Source organism: Ascidiella aspersa, chromosome 7, assembly GCF_963924565.1.
Source record: "Ascidiella aspersa chromosome 7, kaAscAspe10.2, whole genome shotgun sequence".
Classification (NCBI taxonomy): Eukaryota; Metazoa; Chordata; class Ascidiacea; order Phlebobranchia; family Ascidiidae; genus Ascidiella; species Ascidiella aspersa.
In genome coordinates this window covers 14,242,885-14,262,572 of record NC_139453.1, presented here as the reverse complement: position 1 = coordinate 14,262,572, position 19,688 = coordinate 14,242,885, and the positions used below count along the sequence as shown (strand labels likewise).

The window sequence follows — 19,688 nt, the reverse complement described above, 5'->3', positions numbered from 1 at the left end:
GAGTACTATTGAATGTCATAAAACAGCATTCCAACAAACTTGAAAAAATAGCAAAGAAGCTATTTAATGACTGTTTTATCAAAAAAATTGTGGTATTTAATGGTTTATTAAAATTTTGTGATGCACCAGTGTATACCTTTTCGTACTGGTGCACCCCATGCATATTTTGGTGTACTGGTCTAGTCTCTAGTGTACCAAATTTCTAAATGTTACGTAAATACCACCTTCTCTCTAAAAACATATAATTTTTCAAAATTGTTTACATAACAAATCCTGCAAAACAATGTTTTTGAATTACACATGATTATTTCTCTAATTTGTTTTTCAGAAATAGCAATAGTATATTATTTTCCCAGATTTTTTCACTCCTGAGAAACAGGACCTTATCCCATACTTAATGTACAAGAAATAAACATTTATTGAATAAATTGACACTCGCTTAAAGTGAATGTTTAGACAATTCCTGTAATACTTGACTTGTGGGCTAAGCATATTGTTTTTACTTTGAATTTTAAAATATTGTTTTTATATATTGATATAAAAAATTCTGACTTTTGCGGTTCGGCTAAATGAATTAAGAAAACGGTTCAGGTTTGGGAAAAAAATAGACATGACCCAGTTCATAAAGTTGTGGTTCGGTTTGACTCCCTGGTTAAATATATACGGCAATATTATGCGGTTATGACGTGCTTGTTGTTTCAATCTCATAAAGTTTTCTTGTATGCTAAAGTGTATTATGTTTCATATTTAGTTTAAATGTTTCACTGTGTTCCAGTAATTTGTGGCAATATAATTGTATTATTGTTCTTTATTTTTTCTATATCACTCATAGGGTGCAGTTGACTCCACCCTCGAACAAACAAATACTTTTCTTTGTAAGCTGCTTTGTATTGTGTTCTCGCTGCCACAGTTCTTAAAATACAAATTTATTTATCTTCAGAGAATTTGTGGCCATATTTTTTATTTAAAGCTGAATTAGGAAAGCTATATCTTTTCATTATTACAATGACAGACTTGTATACCGAGGAAATGCTCCAAGAGCTCCTGCTGGAAGACTTTAAAGAAGATGTTTACGTGTTACCTGTTAATAATTTCAAACAGTCGCCCAATAAAAAATATGAAATTTCTGAAAGTACAGCTAATGAATTGGTCAATAGAGTGGTGCCAAATACAACACTAACAGAATTTGGTTTAAAGCATGTATTGAACTGGTTACAATTATACAATGCGAAGCCACAACTTGAGCCAATAATTGCAAAATTTCCACACATATGTTGTCAGGCTGCCAATTTTTTTCACTCAGAACAAAAAGTAGCAGAACCAACCAAAATAATTTTAAATATTATGGAAGCGATTGTCAAAAATAATATAACAGTTGATAGTGTTGTAGAAACATCCACTATTACAGAAAAAGAAAATGACGGCATTGAGTATCTCGGAGGCTATACTTTAAAAAAGGCATTAAAAAGATTTCCAACATATCATCATCTGATTGAAACAATCTCATCCGCAACCACTAATGGAAAACTAATAACATTAATGGAAAAAAAAGTTGGCTTATTGAAGAAGAAGCCTTCCGAAGACCTGATGTGGCTTCTATTCCAATACATTTATTTGGAACTATCAAAAGAATGCAACAAAGCTTTAAGGGAAATTGATTTTAACTGCCTGATTGCAAACATTTTAAATAGTCTTAGATTTACCAGATTTGTTGAATGTTCTTGTGATATAAATGAACAGCCAGAATTTTATAAATTAATGTCATATTTAGTTAATTTGTTTGTTAAAGTTTTGTATTATAGCTTTGTTAAAAATGTTTTTTCGAGAATTTTTAACAAAACTAATAATGCTCAGTCGTCAGGTTTACGAGGAGATTTAAAAAAATCCAATAAGTCAAATAAATAAGTAGTTAAAAATCAGTTACATATTGAGGTATTTTTATACCCCTCACTGTGCTGGCTAAGGACGCAGTTTACTTTTTTTTAGATAGACAGTTGCTTGTATAAAAAACAAAAATGCAATAAAATCAACTACTCGATTTTGTTTTCTTGAAACATGGTTCATCACATAATTTAGTCCAGGCATTTTTAGATCCAAATGTTGTATTGCCACCTTTCACTTTTTTAATAATTCGTCTCGCAACTACATGTTGGATACCATATGCAGCTTGCACAACATCTGGATTAGTGGACCGTCTACCTACTTGACGCTAGGACAACAAATAAGATTTGTTAGAAAAATAAGATGAGTAAGAATAATTCATTTGTTATATTTTTAAATAAATTATTAATTGCAACAAAATCCAGCTAAGCCCATGCATGTTTTTATTGCTCTGCCCAGACTCGAACTAACTGGGGTCTTCCACAAGGTGTGAAAGTAAGTTTACACGAGTTGTAAGTGTTAATTTAAGTTAACAGTGAGGTGTTTAAGCTCATTTAGAATAAAAAGAAACTCGTATAACAAGGGGGTCAAATCTGATTTATTTCATGCAATTATAATAGCGTTATAATATATTCAGTACTCACTTTGATTGACAGAACTTCGCCCCAACAAGAATCCGGTACAACAGATAAAAAATAACACGTCTAACTTAAGACTCAGAAAAATGTGAAGTGAGTGAGAGAGCGAACAAGAACAGACAGATTTTTTGACGAAAGAAAAAAAAGGGTCGCTAGAATGCGTTGCTGGCTTCTGGACAGGAAAACGGCTTAGGAAATAGACCAGGCACAAACGCTCGCGCGATTCGACAAGCGTGACAGCTTACACAGGAAGCTAGCTTGCAGCTGCGAATAATTATATGCATACAGCTTTAAACATAAGGCATTGCTTAACCGATTCAACCATATGCATTTTCAAAAACTTAACAAATAATTATAAACTTAACAAATAAATTGGGCAGCTAAACACTACAAATCATCCCCCTTGTCCAAAAGAAAGTCCAGCTGATGTTCGTCTGCTTCTTCTTTTGCTTTTTCCACCTGTCTTTGAAAGCATTGTTCAATATGAAGAATTCCTCCAGTCTTTTAAAAGCATTGTTCAAAATGATGAATTCCTCCAGTTTAGATTCCAGGTTGAAAAAAAATGGTGAGGTGAGCTCTTTCCAGTGATGGATTCCATGATGAGAAAAGCTCGTTGATGATGAACACTCCGATGAGGATATAGATGCAGGATCAGAGATGTGATGACCAGTTGACACGAAAATCCATGTTCCAGATGTCGAGATGATAAATCTCCTCCGAACAGAAGAGTTGAGGTCTCCGATCAATCAACTATCGTACATGAAGAGTCGAACACCTCCGAGAGTTGATTGCCAAATGAGTCTGAAATTTAAAACTTGAGCGCAGTTATCGGATTCTAATAAGGTTGTTATGTTAAGTCTAAGCTACTGTTAACTGTAAAATCTGTGAAATCTGTGACACAACAAAACATAAATTCATGCAAACAAAATTTAACAAAAAGGTAACATGAAAAGATTAGTCAAGTTTGGGATACAACTGTTCATCTTGACGGTTGTCAGGTTGGGCATCGACTACAACAAGATGGTTTTCGTTATCTTTAGCCGCTCTAAGAGCAAGAAAACCAATTCTACCATAGACTTTCACGGCCCAAACAGTTAGGAACACACCCCAAAAACAGGCTAAGAAAAGGGAAATTATGAAAAGAAAATTCACGAAAGGAGAGGTTATGGAACTAATTGCATGTAACAAAATGTTTTTGGAGGCAGACTCCAAAGTTGAAGATACGAAGGACATATCTGCTTCTGAAGTGGGATCAGTATTGCTGTCGACAAGCTGATAGAGTTTATCGTTGGTTAGCTGTGATTGTGACAAAGCCGAAAGCATAGAGTTAATATCTTCAAAACCATGGCTTGGTTTTGGAAAGGAATCCCGAAAAGTTTGAAAATCCAGAGATTCCTCATGATATTGAACAGGTGTAAGGACTGGACTTATTAGCTTCACATTGCTATCGACGTGAGAAAGTGTGTAATTTTCGAAAACATGAAAAGAATCTTGAATTTAAAAAGTGGTGACACGACCTGGTACGTAATTCTCCAAAAATTTGACAGTTGGATAAAGAAAGCCGTCTCTATAAAGTTGACCAATTGAGCGGTTTCCCTTAGAATCATAGTATTCAATTAGTGGACGTGTTGCGAAATGTTTACCATATTGCAAATCGTGAACAACTGTGCCGTTGACTGGTTCGCAAGAAATTTCTGTAACCAAATCACCAATAGTAATCCCGGCGCGTTCTCCACCAAGAATGGCCGAAAGAGTTAAACCAGGATACTGACGAGCCAAAACCGAATATTAGGTTGTTAACAAAGCTTAAGTTTGACATTCGAGAAAATGAACGCTGGCTGTTAGATGGATCGCTTATTGATTCCGATAGAGTGTCCCTTGCCTCATTAATAAAAACTGTCGTTGGGCTACCGTAGCGTCGTGGACGTGTTCCAGATGTATTTCTCAATGGAAGAGCAAAATCTGTAGCTTCAGTTGACTTGCAATTTGAAGGTACGATTATAAGACCACTGGAACAAATAGCGTCTTGTCCATAGCAAACACGAGTTTGAGACCTAACGAACGAATTTCGATGCGATAAGGGGTTAACTGTGAATTCGCAAAGTGAAGGGATATTTGGCGATCTCCCATTCCAACTACACGAGGACAATCAATCTTCTTGGGTACTTCCCAGATAAATACGCGTGAGCCAACAAAACAAAAACCACGATGAATATTACAATTTGACATAATACCCAACGCTCCCTGCATCTTTCTGTTGACAGCGTCGTATGTTATAAGGGATTTTGTTAAAACGGCGTTGTAAACTGCACCCTTGCTTTCAGTTGGCCATTTGTAATTAATTGTTAACTTTTGAGAAGTTGACCAGGTGTTATCGGTTGTTTGCGCAAGCCGGCCGATAGTGGGGGCGACGAGAGTTCTCATCCACTCTCTGCAAACACCGGCTGAAGGAGGTGGAGCAGAAACTGTGCTTTTGTCATAGACTTTAGCTCCAAAAAAGAAAAAGTGAGAAGTATAGGACGACTCAAAAATTTGGCAAGTGTGCACATTTAATTTCAAAAAGTCGCTTGATGGATTGTAAATGGCTGCTTGACATAGTTTGACTTTAGGGGTGGAGCTTCGAACACATAGCTCAGGCTGAGGGATAAAATATTCACCCTTAAATAACGATTCGTGACACAACTTGAATGAATGAGTCAAGGCATTGGAAAAGGGGAAAAAAAGTAAAAGTGTTAAAAATGACAACATTGTTTTTTACTTAATTAGTCACGAAACCTGGAAGGCAGGTGTATCTGACGTCCGCGACGAGTGTAACGTAACGGTTCTTCGACGTTCAAATCCTCAGACTCGAAAGCAGTTGGCGAGTTGGCAACGTCTGTTGAAAGAGTAGATCTGTTACTGTCAACGTCTTCCGGTAAGGTAATAAAAGTTGATATATCAGGAAGATAAGCAACCTTAATCCTATCTATGGAGACGTTGTACTACGTCCGCGCATAGCAAGAGTGAAATATTTTGGATGCTTATTTAAAATCTTATAAGGACCGTCAAAATGAGGATAAAGACTGCCTTTGTTAGCATTCACCCTGACAAAAGCATGAGTGCAGGACGACAGCGATGGGTCGAGATACACCTTGGTATCTTTTTGTTCTCTACGAGGAATAAAAGATTGAAGCGACATAAATCTTGTCAGTTGCTGCGAATATTCATGTTGAGGCACATTCGGAACGTAAGTTTCGAAAAATTCGCCTGGCAAACGAAGGGTTGAGCCATAAAGTAACTCAGCAGAACAACAATCAATATCCGGTTTGTAAACAGAACGTAGGCCTAAAAGAACTAAACCTAAGTTTGAATGCCAGTTAAGTGGATCGTCATAAGCCTTCAGAGCGGATTTGAGTGATTTGTGTGTAATTTCGATCGCTCCGTTTGAGGCTGGGTGGTATGCGGTTGTAGTCTGCAATTTAATACCTAAATTGTTGCAAAAGTTTGCAAACTGAGCTGAGCAAAACTGCGTGCCGCGATCGGTAGTTAAGCGTGTTGGACAGCCGAAACGCGCAATCCAGTGAAGCAAAAATGCGTCGGTGCAAGTAGACGCTGAAATGTCACGCAACGGTATGGCTTCTAGCCAACGCGTGTATCGATCAGTGCATGTTAAAAGATAAGAATAACCGTTTGAAAGAGGAAGAGGACCAACGATGTCCAGGTGACAATCGCTAAAACGAGAAGAAGGTTCGACAAATTTAGCTAAGGGAGCCTTATTGTGTCGAATGACCTTGCAACGTTGACAAGCAATGCAAGTTTGACACCACCTTTGAATGTCTGCTTTCATGCCGTGCCACACAAAACGATCGCCAATAAGACGCTGCGTCGCTTTATTACCAGGGTGTGACAACGAGTGAAAGGTGTCAAACACACGTTTCCGCAACTGGTGGGGAACAACAGGACGAAAGTATCCTGTTGAAACATCTCCGATAATTGATACGTCGGTATCTGGAATTAAATCTGTTTGTAGGCAGGCGCAAAGAAGCATAATCATCTGAAAGAGTGTTAAGAAACATTTCGCCTTTTTGTTTGTCTGCAATTTCCGTTAAAGGAAGTAGCTCGTCAGCTAATGAGACAGCGTTAATTTCAATGCGCGAAAGAGCACATCACTGGCGGTGTTCAGAAAACCACTCATAAATTCAACATTGTTGGTGTGCTGCGCAATGAAATCCATATAACGCGTTTGGCGAGGAGTGAAATTTTCGCTGTTTGAGCGGAATCCTTTCACTAAGGGTAGATGATCAGATATGCAATTAAAGGATCGACCTTGAAGTATGTCCTTAAAATGTTTAAGAGACAAATGATTTCCTTTGAGGTGCGGTAAGAGCTTTTGAAAAGAAACCTATGGGTTTCCACTCCCCATTATCAAATTGATTCAAAGCAGAACCAACTGCAAATTGGCTGGCATCGCACATGAGAGAAAATCTCGCATTATGCTTAGGAAATTGCAACAAAGTTTGGTCGCTAAGTTGACTTTTGACTTTATCAAAAGCATCAACAGCGTCAGACGACCATTCTAAGGCTTTTGTACAACATTTCTTTTCCTTCGAAATCATGCCGTTCAGGTGCCGCAGCGACTCTGATATATTTGGGAGAAACCGTTTGTAATAGTTAATTAACCCGAGAAATGATCTAAGGTGGGTAACAGTCCGAGGGCGAGGAAAATTCCTGACAGATTCGACTCGACACTTTAAAGGACGGAGTCCTTCGCGAGTAACTCGGTGGCCCAAGAAATCAAGTTCTGTTTGGCCTATCTTACTTTTCTTGCGATTAATCACTATGCCATAGTCTGTTAATCGTTGAAAAATCAAGTTAAGATGGCGCTTGTGCTCATCCTCGTCAGCACTAGCTACGAGTAAATCATCGACATAAGCAAAACAAAAGCTTTCATATCCACGTAATACTTTATTGATGAATCTTTGAAACGTTTGTGAAGCGTTGCATAAACCAAAGTTCATCCTACGTTATTGAAAAGCGCCAATAGGAGTAGTGATAGTGGTTTTACCAATCGAATCTGCATGCATCACGCAGATAGCAAATCGATTGAGCTAAAAAACTTCATTCCGTAAAAATTGTAAGTAAAGTCACGCAAGAAAGGCATTGGGTAAGAATCTTTTACAGTGGCTAAATTAAGGCGACGATAATCGCCAACGCATCTGTAAGAACCATCCTTCTTTTTTACCATGTGAAGAGGTGAAGCCCAAGGCGAATTGCTTGGCTCAACAATACCCTTTTCAAGTAAATCGCCAAACTGTTTTTTTACGACTTCTAACAATTCGGGCGCGAGGCGACGCGGGCGACAAGAAACTGGTAAAAACCCTTTGTTTCAATCACATGTGTGACATCATGCTTTACCGGCCGATTGACTGACATCGGTTGGGTAAGCGTTGGAAAATTATCGAGGAGTTTCTCGAATTGATTGAGAGGCATGTCCGGTTCGTTAGGCGCAGATAAAGAAACAGCGGCCGTTTTCAAAGTAACGCAACAATTACTGAATTGTTTCGCAATCGGCGCTGGGGCAGAAAGAATTATCGGAACGAGTCGCGATATATTTGTAAACAAGCGGGCACTTCTGCCTATCAAAGAATGAATTGACAAGCTGGCAATGTTTAATAAGTAAAACAGGCATGTCACGAATGCCGTGCATACAGGCTGAATGGAGCATTTCCGCGACTGGCTGCCGGAAAGATTAACAGCTGCTGTGCGTTTTACAGATTTCTTCTGTTTAGCAGACTTGCTAATACGTTTGCCACGTTTTGTCAGCGGCTTGTCAGGCGACGTGTCAGGAAAGGCGGAACAATTAACATCTCTGTGCGGCTTACAGATTTTCTCTGTTTGACATATTTGCAAATACTCTTGCCACGATTTGTCGGCGGTTTAGCAGGCGACGGCTGTGACGTGTTAGTAACGGCGGAAGAATTAACACGTGGCGCGTTTGCACTGGAATTTGATTTAATTAGTCGCTTGTGCCTTACGTCGACTAAAAGATTGTGGCTGCCTAAAAAGTCTGCTCCCAAAATGCATTCGTGAACATCACAAACTAAAAATTTCCATTTGTAAGAACCAACATCCAAATTTAGATTTAGAACAACTTCGCCATAAGATTTAAAATTGTTACCGATCGCGCATTTCATATTCACTGCCTTAGAACGGCGAAATTCTGTTACCATAGATTTCGGAATTAAACTTAAAACACTTCCCGAATCCACGAGGAAAGATAATTGATTTGAGCAGTCGAATACGGTGAACGTGTCATTGTTAATATTTGATTTGTCCTTCATACGTTTCACCGACGCGAAGGACTTGGCTCGTTTTTTGAAAAGTACCGGTAGTTCGGTTGTTCAAAACGCGTTGAACTTGCGCCGTATGTCTGAGAGTTATAGCGCTTAGGTGGGTCATTGTAATCCCAAGACCTTTCATTACGATTTCGAAAAGGCGGACGAGAATGCCAAGGTTGCCGTTGATTGTTTGGCGGCGAAAAAGAGTTGCCTCTTCGGTAAGAATTTGGATTATGATACGAGCGGTTGTTGTAACCTTCTCGCCTTTGATTAGAGAAATTGTTTTGTTGTTTTTCGTTAGATTGAGTGGTGTGTAATGTGCGTAAGGCACCTAAGTCTTCAGCAATCTTGCTTAATTGTAATTGAAAATTATTGTTTATTAAGGTTTGAGAATTCACCAAACCTGATGTGTCGGTTTTTGTTTGAGTTAATGCTGGGTTAACAGCGGGGGCCATAGGTAAACCATTAGGATTTCCGATCATCATGATTTTGTCAGCTTTATCTGCTAAGGCGTCTAAATCAAGATCGTAATCAGCAGCGAGAACCAAACGAAAGTTTTCTGGCATTCGCTCAAGAAAAAGCTTTTGTTGAATTTTGTTCACCACCATTAATTAGTAATTGCTTCATTTTGTTCATTAGTTCGGAAGGGCGGCAACTTCCAAGTTGTGTCTCGTGTAAAAGTTTGTCAAGACGACGAATGTCATTGTCTTGATATTGTTTTAAGAGAGCTATTTTGAGAGAAATGTAAGGTGTCTCTGTTGAGCGATTTAGGATCGCATGTCCAATTTTAGTAATTTGGGGCTGTTTTAAGGCCGAAATTGTTAGGTTGAAACGTTCATGTTCCCCAAAAATTAAATGATTTTCGAAGATTGCTTCGATTGAGGCAAGCCAAAATTTAACATCCTGAGGCCAAAAATCAGGTAAGGCTACTTTTCGCAAGGCATGCGCCGTGGAACCCAAATTAGTTTGAATTTGATTTGGAGTTGATTGAAAACTCGGCTGAACGTTAGGTGTAGGTTGAGCTTGGATTGGCCAGTTACCGTAACCTACAGGGGTCGTTTGTTGGTAATATTTTGGTGTATTTAGTTTGACCAAACGTGTCTGTTGTGTTAAATTAGGTGTCATGTTCGTAAAAGTTGAGCTAACTGTACCCTGCGATGACGTGCAACTAGTTATCGCGAAAGGGTTAAACGCGCTAGCTGAACCTGATTGCGAGTAAATCGAAGGTGCAACAGCCGAAATACTACCATTAGAAGACGAAACACTTACTTGGTATGTTGAGTAGATAGATGAAACTGTAGGAAAGTCATTAGGATTAAGAAAAGAGCCTGTTAATGCATGCGATTCACTTAACCCAGATGACATAGCAGCTTCAGTACTAACATTACCTTCAAAACCTGGCAATTCGATTTGTCCCAAATTAGCCATCATATCGGAAGAAACTGTTTCTGAGAATTAACAAATATTTAAAAAAATGTTAGTTAGGTTAGAATTATTTTGACTCTTATCTAGAAGGTTTTATTGCGTGTTCAAATCACACTAGGGCGTCGCCAAAAATGAGGTGTTTAAGCTCATTTAGAATAAAAAGAAACTCGTATAACAAGGGGGTTAAATCTGATTTATTTCATGCAATTATAATAGCGTTATAATATATTCAGTACTCACTTTGATTGACAGAACTTCGCCCCAACAAGAATCCGGTACAACAGATAAAAAATAACACGTCTAACTTAAGACTCAGAAAAATGTGAAGTGAGTGAGAGAGCGAACAAGAACAGACAGATTTTTTGACGAAAGAAAAAAAAGGGTCGCTAGAATGCGTTGCTGGCTTCTGGACAGGAAAACGGCTTAGGAAATAGACCAGGCACAAACGCTCGCACGATTCGACAAGCGTGACAGCTTACACAGGAAGCTAGCTTGCAGCTGCGAATAATTATATGCATACAGCTTTAAACATAAGGCATTGCTTAACCGATTCAACCATATGCATTTTCAAAAACTTAACAAATAATTATAAACTTAACAAATAAATTGGGCAGCTAAACACTACAACAGAAGTACTTACCTACACACACATGTGGCCTGGTGTTTAAAACCTAACCATTTTTTACATTTGGAAATGGAACTTTTCAAAGTTCATTAACTAGTATAATCCAAATATTGATCAAGTTAAACTTTTTTCACTCACTAAATTGCCAAAGAATGCTTCCAGCACATCTTGTGTAAAACTGTTGAAGCAGATGTATTTAAGGTCAGTGGTTGTTAAGAGACGCTTAGCAAGAGAAAGTGGTTGTGAAAACCAAACCCTCAATTGTTGGTAGTGCCATTATCCTTTTTTTTTCTCCGGCATATTTTTTATTAACATCCCTCTGCAAACAAATAAACATGTAAAGATGTTCACAATTTAAAACTCACATAAATGCACCTACCTTCCATGTTATAAGTTTGGCAAGAAAAGTGTCCCTCAACCAAACAAGCCTGTCATCATTGTAGTCCCGTATGGGAGAGTTCGGTTTGCAATTAATGATGTCATACCACCTGTTTTTAATCAGCGTTATTCTAAAGCATTTGTTCTTAAACTTTTTGAGACACGCCTCCCTTTTCGCCCCACCTTGTTTAAAAAAAAAGCAGAACGAAGGTTGTAACTGTTTTTTGGATACCAAATGTTTATTTTGAGTATTAGTAACAGGGAAATATGACCTCACCTTAGTAATAATTCATACAAAATTTGACAATTTCTGGCGCCCTCTTGTGAATCTCACATGACCCCTAGTTTAAAAACCACTGTTCTAAAGTATGGAAACAAAAATAAAATACTCCATACCTGTCAAAAAAAAGTATTAATTCTGAGGTTCCACTGGCACCTGGTAAAGTTTTTAAAGCTTGTCCAACCTTCCAGCTTAAAACATCTCGAGCCAAATTAACCTTCATCTAAAAAACAACACAAAATATGTCATATGTATTTAAATAATGATTACATAAAATTTCAAGCATTAGGAATATAATGAACTCACTTTACTATATGGGTTTAGTCTGATATGGGCTTCTGTGAGCCTGGTTTGTCGTATTAAAAATGATTTTTTTTCGGCCTGATATAGCTGACATATATGGGTCCAAAGAATATCTTTACCAGGCTCACCGGTCATGTTCATATACCGTGAACCACCTGATCGAGAGGACAGAAGGGAATTACGGACAGTCTGCAATATAATGGACATTCTTAATTTGTTGATGCGTTTAACCATTTGGTTTAATAAAATGAAAAAGCACATGAAACACAGTGTAACAGTTGAATTACTTTGTATGTTTATATGTAATCTAACCTTGATCAAGTGTGATGGATCTGAGCATAAAAATACTGGCCGTTCTGGTGCATAAGGATTTGGTGCAGTAAATGTACTATCCATAGGTATAGTTACTGATCCACTGATTAACTTAAAGAACTTTCTATTTATGGAGAGGCCATCCGCCACAACAACATGCACATTAACACCCCTGGTTTCACAAGCATGCAGTACATGCCAGTACCTCAAAGCCAACTGCTCAGCAGGGGCCGTGTGTGTGGGATACCATGCTAGTGGTATTGATAACTCCCGCTTCACAGATCGAACATAGTACACTTAAAAAAGATCATTTAACAACATATTTATGTCTAACCAAATAGAAACTGAACTGCACCACCATTCCATACTTACCAAGAATGTGGGTGGCAAGTATATTTTCCTTGTCCCAATCGACGAACCCACATATTTTGCCAACTTTAAGCACAAGATTTTCTTTGACTAATTTGAATAAGCATATGAAAGTCAATAAAAGCCCAGTAAAAATAGTCTATCAAATGTTCAGTATACTCACTCTTCATTTCATCTAATGTAACATACGCTGGTGAAATCTTCCCATTGTGATCAGTCATCACCCTTTGAATTTCTTGAATGGCTAGTTCATTGATGCCAGGTTGTGGTGAGATACAATTTCTAAATTAAGAACATCCAATATTTAAAATAAAATATGAGGCTAATTTGATTAACAAACCACTCTTAGAACATGTATATTTGAAATTTACCTGTACCGCTGAATTGTTCTTGTTGATGGCAGCATTAAAACGTTACTAGACCTTAGCATTTCGTAGCCTGTTGCTGAGCGACTATACAACTCAATAGCCCATCTAATGAGGTCTGGGTGGTACCTTCTGGCATTGGGATGCACCAAGCAATTTCGAACTTGGTGGTCATGAAACATCTTTTGCCTTTCATTTAATTTTAAAGGTTTTCCAAATATTGACTAAATAAGAATCAATTGGAAATTAATGGACACCCGTTTTTGATAAAAAAAACATCTAAAACAACTACCACTCTCATCATCAGATGTATCTTCTTCTTTAATTAATACCAATTCTTGTTCTAAGGTCTCGTCCACATTAGCTAATTTATTTTCAAAGCCACACAGATTTTCTTTTGTGGTTAACAGACATTCAGCACATGTACTATCAGAAGTAACTGAATGTACCAACATATACGTTTGACATAAAACAATACAATTCACTGAATTCACTTACCCAATAATGTACAGGAAGGTGAACGATATATGTTTTGCTGTGTGATGCACATATTGCTGTCATCCCACTTTAGCAATGGATGTACATTGATGTGAGTATTATTTCATTTGGCTTGGCCTGTACCATGACAAAGGTGGGCATTTTCCAAATAATCTACAAACAAATATGAAATCTGTGTTAATGTCAAGCATTAAAAAACTTATTAATAAAATTGAAAAATATTACAACAAACAACCAAAAATAGCCATATAAATATATTGAAAACAAACCAATAATTTTTATAAGATTGTTTGGAGCATAGCCAAATTCTAGCTGAACCTTGCTTAAATCAACCAGCCAACCATATACAAAAATGCGATACAGTTTTCCAGATTCGTCAAATTCAACGCTAAAATGGAATTCAAAAAATACTTTAAATAAACTATGCGAAAATAGGTATAAACATAATTCTTACCAATATATTTCAAGCTTACCTTATTTAATCATGTGTTTTGCTTGGACTACAAAAATACAGTTAAAATATTAGCTGCATAATGAAGTAACTTATACCTGAAATCTGCCACCAAAGCGTCTCACTTCTCTTTTCTAATCTTATTCTACTCATTTTTTCAAAACATTGCCACTTTTCTGCACAAATTAAAAAAACCAAACAATTTTACCAAAAAAAGTAAAATAAGTAGTTGTAGGCTCAATAAACATTACAATTAAACTAAAAACTCGGGTAACATAACACTTAGTTTGACAATCACTGCAGTAAAAACTAAAATAATGCTAGTTGGTTTAAAAAAAATTTCTTGTATATTACTATCGATACTTCAATTGCATTTTCTCTGTGTAACTTGCTGTACCTTTTATATTTTCTGGTAAATTATAATATGTATTTTTCAACTGTTTTGTAGCTTGTTTCTGGGGAGCTAAACTTGAATGGGCAGACTGAGTTCGGATAGCTGGCAATTTTCTAGGTGTTTTACTATATAATATTTTTGGGAGAAAAAGGCATGGAGTGGATCCAATTTTTATGGATTTTAACTTTCCTTTCACCACAATATCTTCGGGATGAAAATGGATCTCACAGATGCCAACCCTGAAATAAACATTTTACTAAATTAACATAACAACTTTATATATAAACAAACACTAACTTACTGTTGTTTATGTAACAGTGTATGAAGGTTATCCAGATTGCTAGATGCATCTCTTATTGATAAAATAAACTTTTTTAAATTCTGCCTATGGGCACCACGCTCTTCAGCAGAGATGCGGCCAATGTCAGGATTTAATACAGCAAAAATGGAACGGGTCGGAAGTTTTCTCCGTTTTGCAGTTTTTCTCGACCTATTACAACCAGGCACGCCACAGTTATTAATTACCATATTGAATATTTATAAGACTGCATACATAGCAAAAATAATGTTTATAGAGAAAAAAGCATCCAGTCCCAAACAACAACTTTAACAGTGTTTGGCATGCATTGAAATATACCATTTAGGAATTCCCTAACAAGCCATTAAAAAGACTTGCTATTTCTCAAAATACCAAAAAAAATATTAACATTTAAATGCAAAAATAAAATAAAGGCTTTGGTCTAGAATTCTACCACATTTATTTTAACACTAAAGAAACTAGTTGTTAAAGTTAAAATTGCAAGGAAAGGTAAAAATATGTTAGAATTATAAAAATAACCCTTGACTCACCCACAAGGTGCACACCCAGACGCTAACTCTCACCCTAACCCAAATATTGTTAGCAACATGAACTCCCGGACAAAATGTGGTAGGATTCCAGACAAGCGCCCAATAAAGTATTATGGTGTGTTATCTGAACTACCTTTCAACATACTCACTTCAAGCTTGTGTTTAAACGTTTATTTCTTTAATTAAGTATGAGATAAGGTGGCTGACTGAGCGGTCATCTCAACTGACACATTATACGACTTTAAAAAAATATTATAATAGATACTATAACACCTAGGATTTATTAGATGCCTATGTGGTATACTCTCTAAATATGAGTAATTAATTTAAACCATATGTCCTACAAGTCCTGCTTTTCATCTAAGATTACAAGTTTTCGTATCTCCGCCAGCCATTATTTCTGAAAGTGACTCTCCCTGGTCAAGCATGAAATCACGTGACTTCCGCTAGTGTCGCTACTACTGTTTTAATATACTATAATATTATAATGTGTATATGAAATACTGAAAGTCAAAAATAAACATGATAATTTAAAAACCAAATGAGATGAGTCGATGACTATGGAGGATAAATCGTTTAAAAAAGATTATAAGTAAAAACAGGTATTATGAAATAACAATGGTCTAAATTTTATTATTTCCTTAAAACATAGTTTCAGGATAAAAATTAGAGTGTCTAAAAATAACTAATTGTATTTTCGAACTGCATTATCTTAAACTTTAACCCTAATAGAGACATAATCGATTTTTTCACTATGTGATAGCACTTTTGTTTCTAATTCAGTGTTAATCTATGAATATTGGCATGTTTGCCACTTCATATACATATTAACAACTTTTATATATACTGAACAACTTTACAGATTCCATTAACAACGCCACGAAGACAACTCCTTTCAATGTTTAAAAATTAGTAAAGATTATTTTAAAGATTCATCCACGAAGACAACTCCTTTCAATGTTTAAAAATTAATAAAGATTATTTTAAAAATTCATCATTTGCTACCTACTTCTGTATAAATCTAACTACAACCTCCATCGTTTTTCTGCCCAAACGCATTGACTTATTTGTTGTGTAGAGTGGCTGTAAGAACAGTCTTTGGGAAGTGTCGGTCATTTTATATTTAAAATATTTGTTTCCTAAACACTGAAATGTAAGCGTAAAGGTCACAAGTTGTTGTGATTTTATGGAAGGAAACCACAGCTCATAAAAGGTTCAAAACCAGTGACATAACCCATGTTTTTTCTAAAACATTGGATCTGTTCTAAATGACAAACAGTTCCGTGCGCAATTGTCATATTCAGTGGCTCTTATAATTCTTCTTTGTTTTTATTTTGAGCTTGGGTATTTCTGCTGGTCACGGCCTACTCCGTCATTGAATATGTTTTTTATGAAAACGTATTTTTACTGCTTTGTCACACTGGTGACGTTGTTTCCACTTTGTATGTATAACGTTGTAAAATTAGCAGGTATCTATCATTGGTATAACAGAATTTTGGACGTTTGTTATTTTGACTAAACTGTTTCTCACTTATAAAATAAGTGCATATTTTGCATCTACAATTAGAAATAAAACTATGCCTAGTTATTATTTGCAAATTTGAATATTGGATTTATTTTGTGTTGCTTTGGAAAATACTTTTTGTCTATTTGAAAATTTCTCGCGTTTGTCTTTTTCCTGTCGTTCTATTTAGAATAGTACCACAAACGTAATCAGTTGACCTTCTTGTTAACAATTGTTTGAGTATGTTCCTCTCTAAAAAACAAAACAATACAACCATATTCGGTAACTTTGTTAATTGTTAGATTGGTATTTTTTATTTATAACATAAAGAGTTTCAAAAGAGTTATTTTTTGCGACATAGTGATAATAAACAAATCAGTTATTATTAAAAGGCGGTGATGTTGTGTTTACAGTGTTGTCAAGGCAAGCAAGTCATTTAGAAACTCTTCCAAGTCCAATTTAAGTTAAAAAAACTGCTTTAAACAAGAGAATAATGCTCCTTTGCTAAAAATGTATTCAACTAAAACATTAAGTTTAAGACAAATCATTTTTTCCAAAATACTTAATGTGAAATCATTTTAGGCAAAAGTTTAAGTGCAATTTTGAGGCAACCCAAAGTTTTAAGGTTCAACAAATAGTAAAGAGTAAGTTGTCGTACAATGGACGACACTTGAGTTGTTCGAGCCAAGTTTAAAACGTGTTTCATAACTTCGTTGACTAACATACTTGATTAAAAAAAAATCGTAAATAATTATTAATGAATCAGGTCGTTTTCACAAAACGTTGTTTTAAATGCCGCAATTCACATATTTGTTCACATATTATTGAACGTATAGTAGATGGTAGGTCATTTCCAACTGATCACTTAACATATACGACACGTCCTAAACATTCTGCTGTGTTTACGCAAACGTTTTCGATGGATACTGCCAATACGGAAAATAAGTATTTTCTAGTGAAATTTATTTTCTATCAGTATCAGGTTGCGAAAGACTTTCTAACTTGCGTAATGTTAAGCGAAACAACAATTAATAATGGAAGACGGTACTGTAATTAATACATATTTGTTTTCAAATCATGCTGATTTGCATGGTGGTCTCAATAACCTGAGCGAAGACGTTTAATTTACCTTTCTTATTTATTAAAAAACGACTTTGTTATATTGATAAGTTCTAGCGCCACCTAGCGGGTATGACAATTCTGCTGTAAATTAAATTTAGTTAAAATATTTTTGTGACTAAAGATTAACACGTAAATATATTCAGCACGGGCTTACAGTGCACTCCACTGTCGCTTAATGCCAGGATTAGTATTCAACTAAGAGTTATAACGTTTAGCGTTAAATAGGCCAAAAACTTCCTTTAAGACAAAAGAAAATGTTAAAAAGCAAGTTTTAGCGAAAGCTTCTTCTCTAGGTTATGTGTTAATAAGTGTTTAAGTAATATTTGATGTGTTTTGTTACATTTTTAACAGTTTTAACAGGAAAAAGTTTACAATTTGACATTAAATATTTACTGCGACCTACGCACATAAGTCGATCTCGAGAAACTCGGTCGTTTCGTAAATTTTCGATCATAATTAACATAAATCAAATTCGATTAAATTGATATCTCGATCACAAGTTAATAAGTCTATTTCAAAAGCATTATTGAAAGTAATGCGTCGATCTAAACTGTTCGTACAGTTTGTGAAGTAAATAATTCGAACTCGAAATCCATATCTCAATCACGAACGTAATAAGTCGATCTCGAAATCTTTACTTCGAACATGAAAGTTATGCGTCGATCTAAACTGTTCGTACAGTTTATGAAGTAAATAATTCGAACTCGAAATCCATATCTCGATCGCGAAATCTTTACTTCGAACATGAAAGCTATGCGTCGATCTAAACTGTTCGTACAGTTTGTGAAGTAAATAATTCGAACTCGAAATCCATATCTTGATCGCGAACGTAATAAGTCGATCTCAAATCTTTACTTCGAACATAAAAGTTATGCGTCGATCTAAACTGTTCGTACAGTTTGTGAAGTAAATAATTCGAGTTGATCGCGAACGTAATAAGTCGATCTCAAATGTTTACTTCGACCATAAAAGTTATGCGTCAATCTAAAATGTTCGTACAGTTTATGAAGTAAATAATTCGAACTCGAAATCCATCTCGAAATATTTACTTCGAACATGAAAGCTATGCGTCGAGCAACGAACAGTCTGCAATTGTTTGTGTATGATTACATTTTTCTTTCATATCGTTAAATAAACCAGTTTCCTATCGCTCACAAAATTCGGACCCAAGGGGTGGCAAGAACGCTTACATTTTGTATCTGTTAGACCGGTTTAGGAAAAGCCGCAGTGCGTCCTATAATATGTAACTTTGTAAAATGGATGTTTTGCAAACTTATAAGATTTATTTGCGCTTTGTTTTTCGTTTTTTTGACATGAAGATTAAATAAAAAGTATGACCCTATATAAATTATTATTAATGAAAAAAATAGACCGTAAAATATATCACGCTGCTGAAAAGCATTGTTTTAAAGGTTTTCATGTGACTTTAGGCTAACGCGTCCCTTTCTAAGATGCAATTTTACCCAAATTTATCTGGTTAATACATTTTTGCGCGGAATGATAACGTCTTTGTAATTTAGCGATTAGTAGCCTATGCAGCATCGCTCTTTAAACTTTACTAAGATTCGTACGGTTTCCGCGAACATTCCAAGCTTATAAAAAGCAGTCTTCTACATTAAAACTTTTGTCAAATACGCAAATTTTTCGCACCATTTTTCCCAGTATCAATAATACTCCGTTTCATTTGCGCACAAGTCGGACTAATGCAGCATGCTTCTGGAACTTTTAAGTCCTTGACGATGCTTTGTGACGTCATTTTTTAACATTTCTTGCCCCGATCAAACAAAATCGTTGATCCGCTCCTGTGACCTTATGTTTGTGGTCCGCAATGAATATGCATGAAATATTGTGGCCCGCGATGCTGTCAACTTTAGATCACCCTGTTCTAAACTGTTTGTGAAGTAAATAGTTCGAACTGAAATCTGTGTCTCAAGGTAATCATATGTTTCGTTTCGGTTGGGAAATAAATTAAAATTA

General features: G+C 36.0%; 2 pseudogenes; both read right to left on the bottom strand.

Moving 5' to 3' along the window:
- Nucleotides 1-1,963: 1,963 nt before the first annotated feature.
- Nucleotides 1,964-13,075, bottom strand: LOC146137971 (uncharacterized; annotated as a pseudogene).
- On the bottom strand, nucleotides 3,474-9,444 carry LOC146137972 (uncharacterized; annotated as a pseudogene).
- Nucleotides 13,076-19,688: the final 6,613 nt, after the last annotated feature.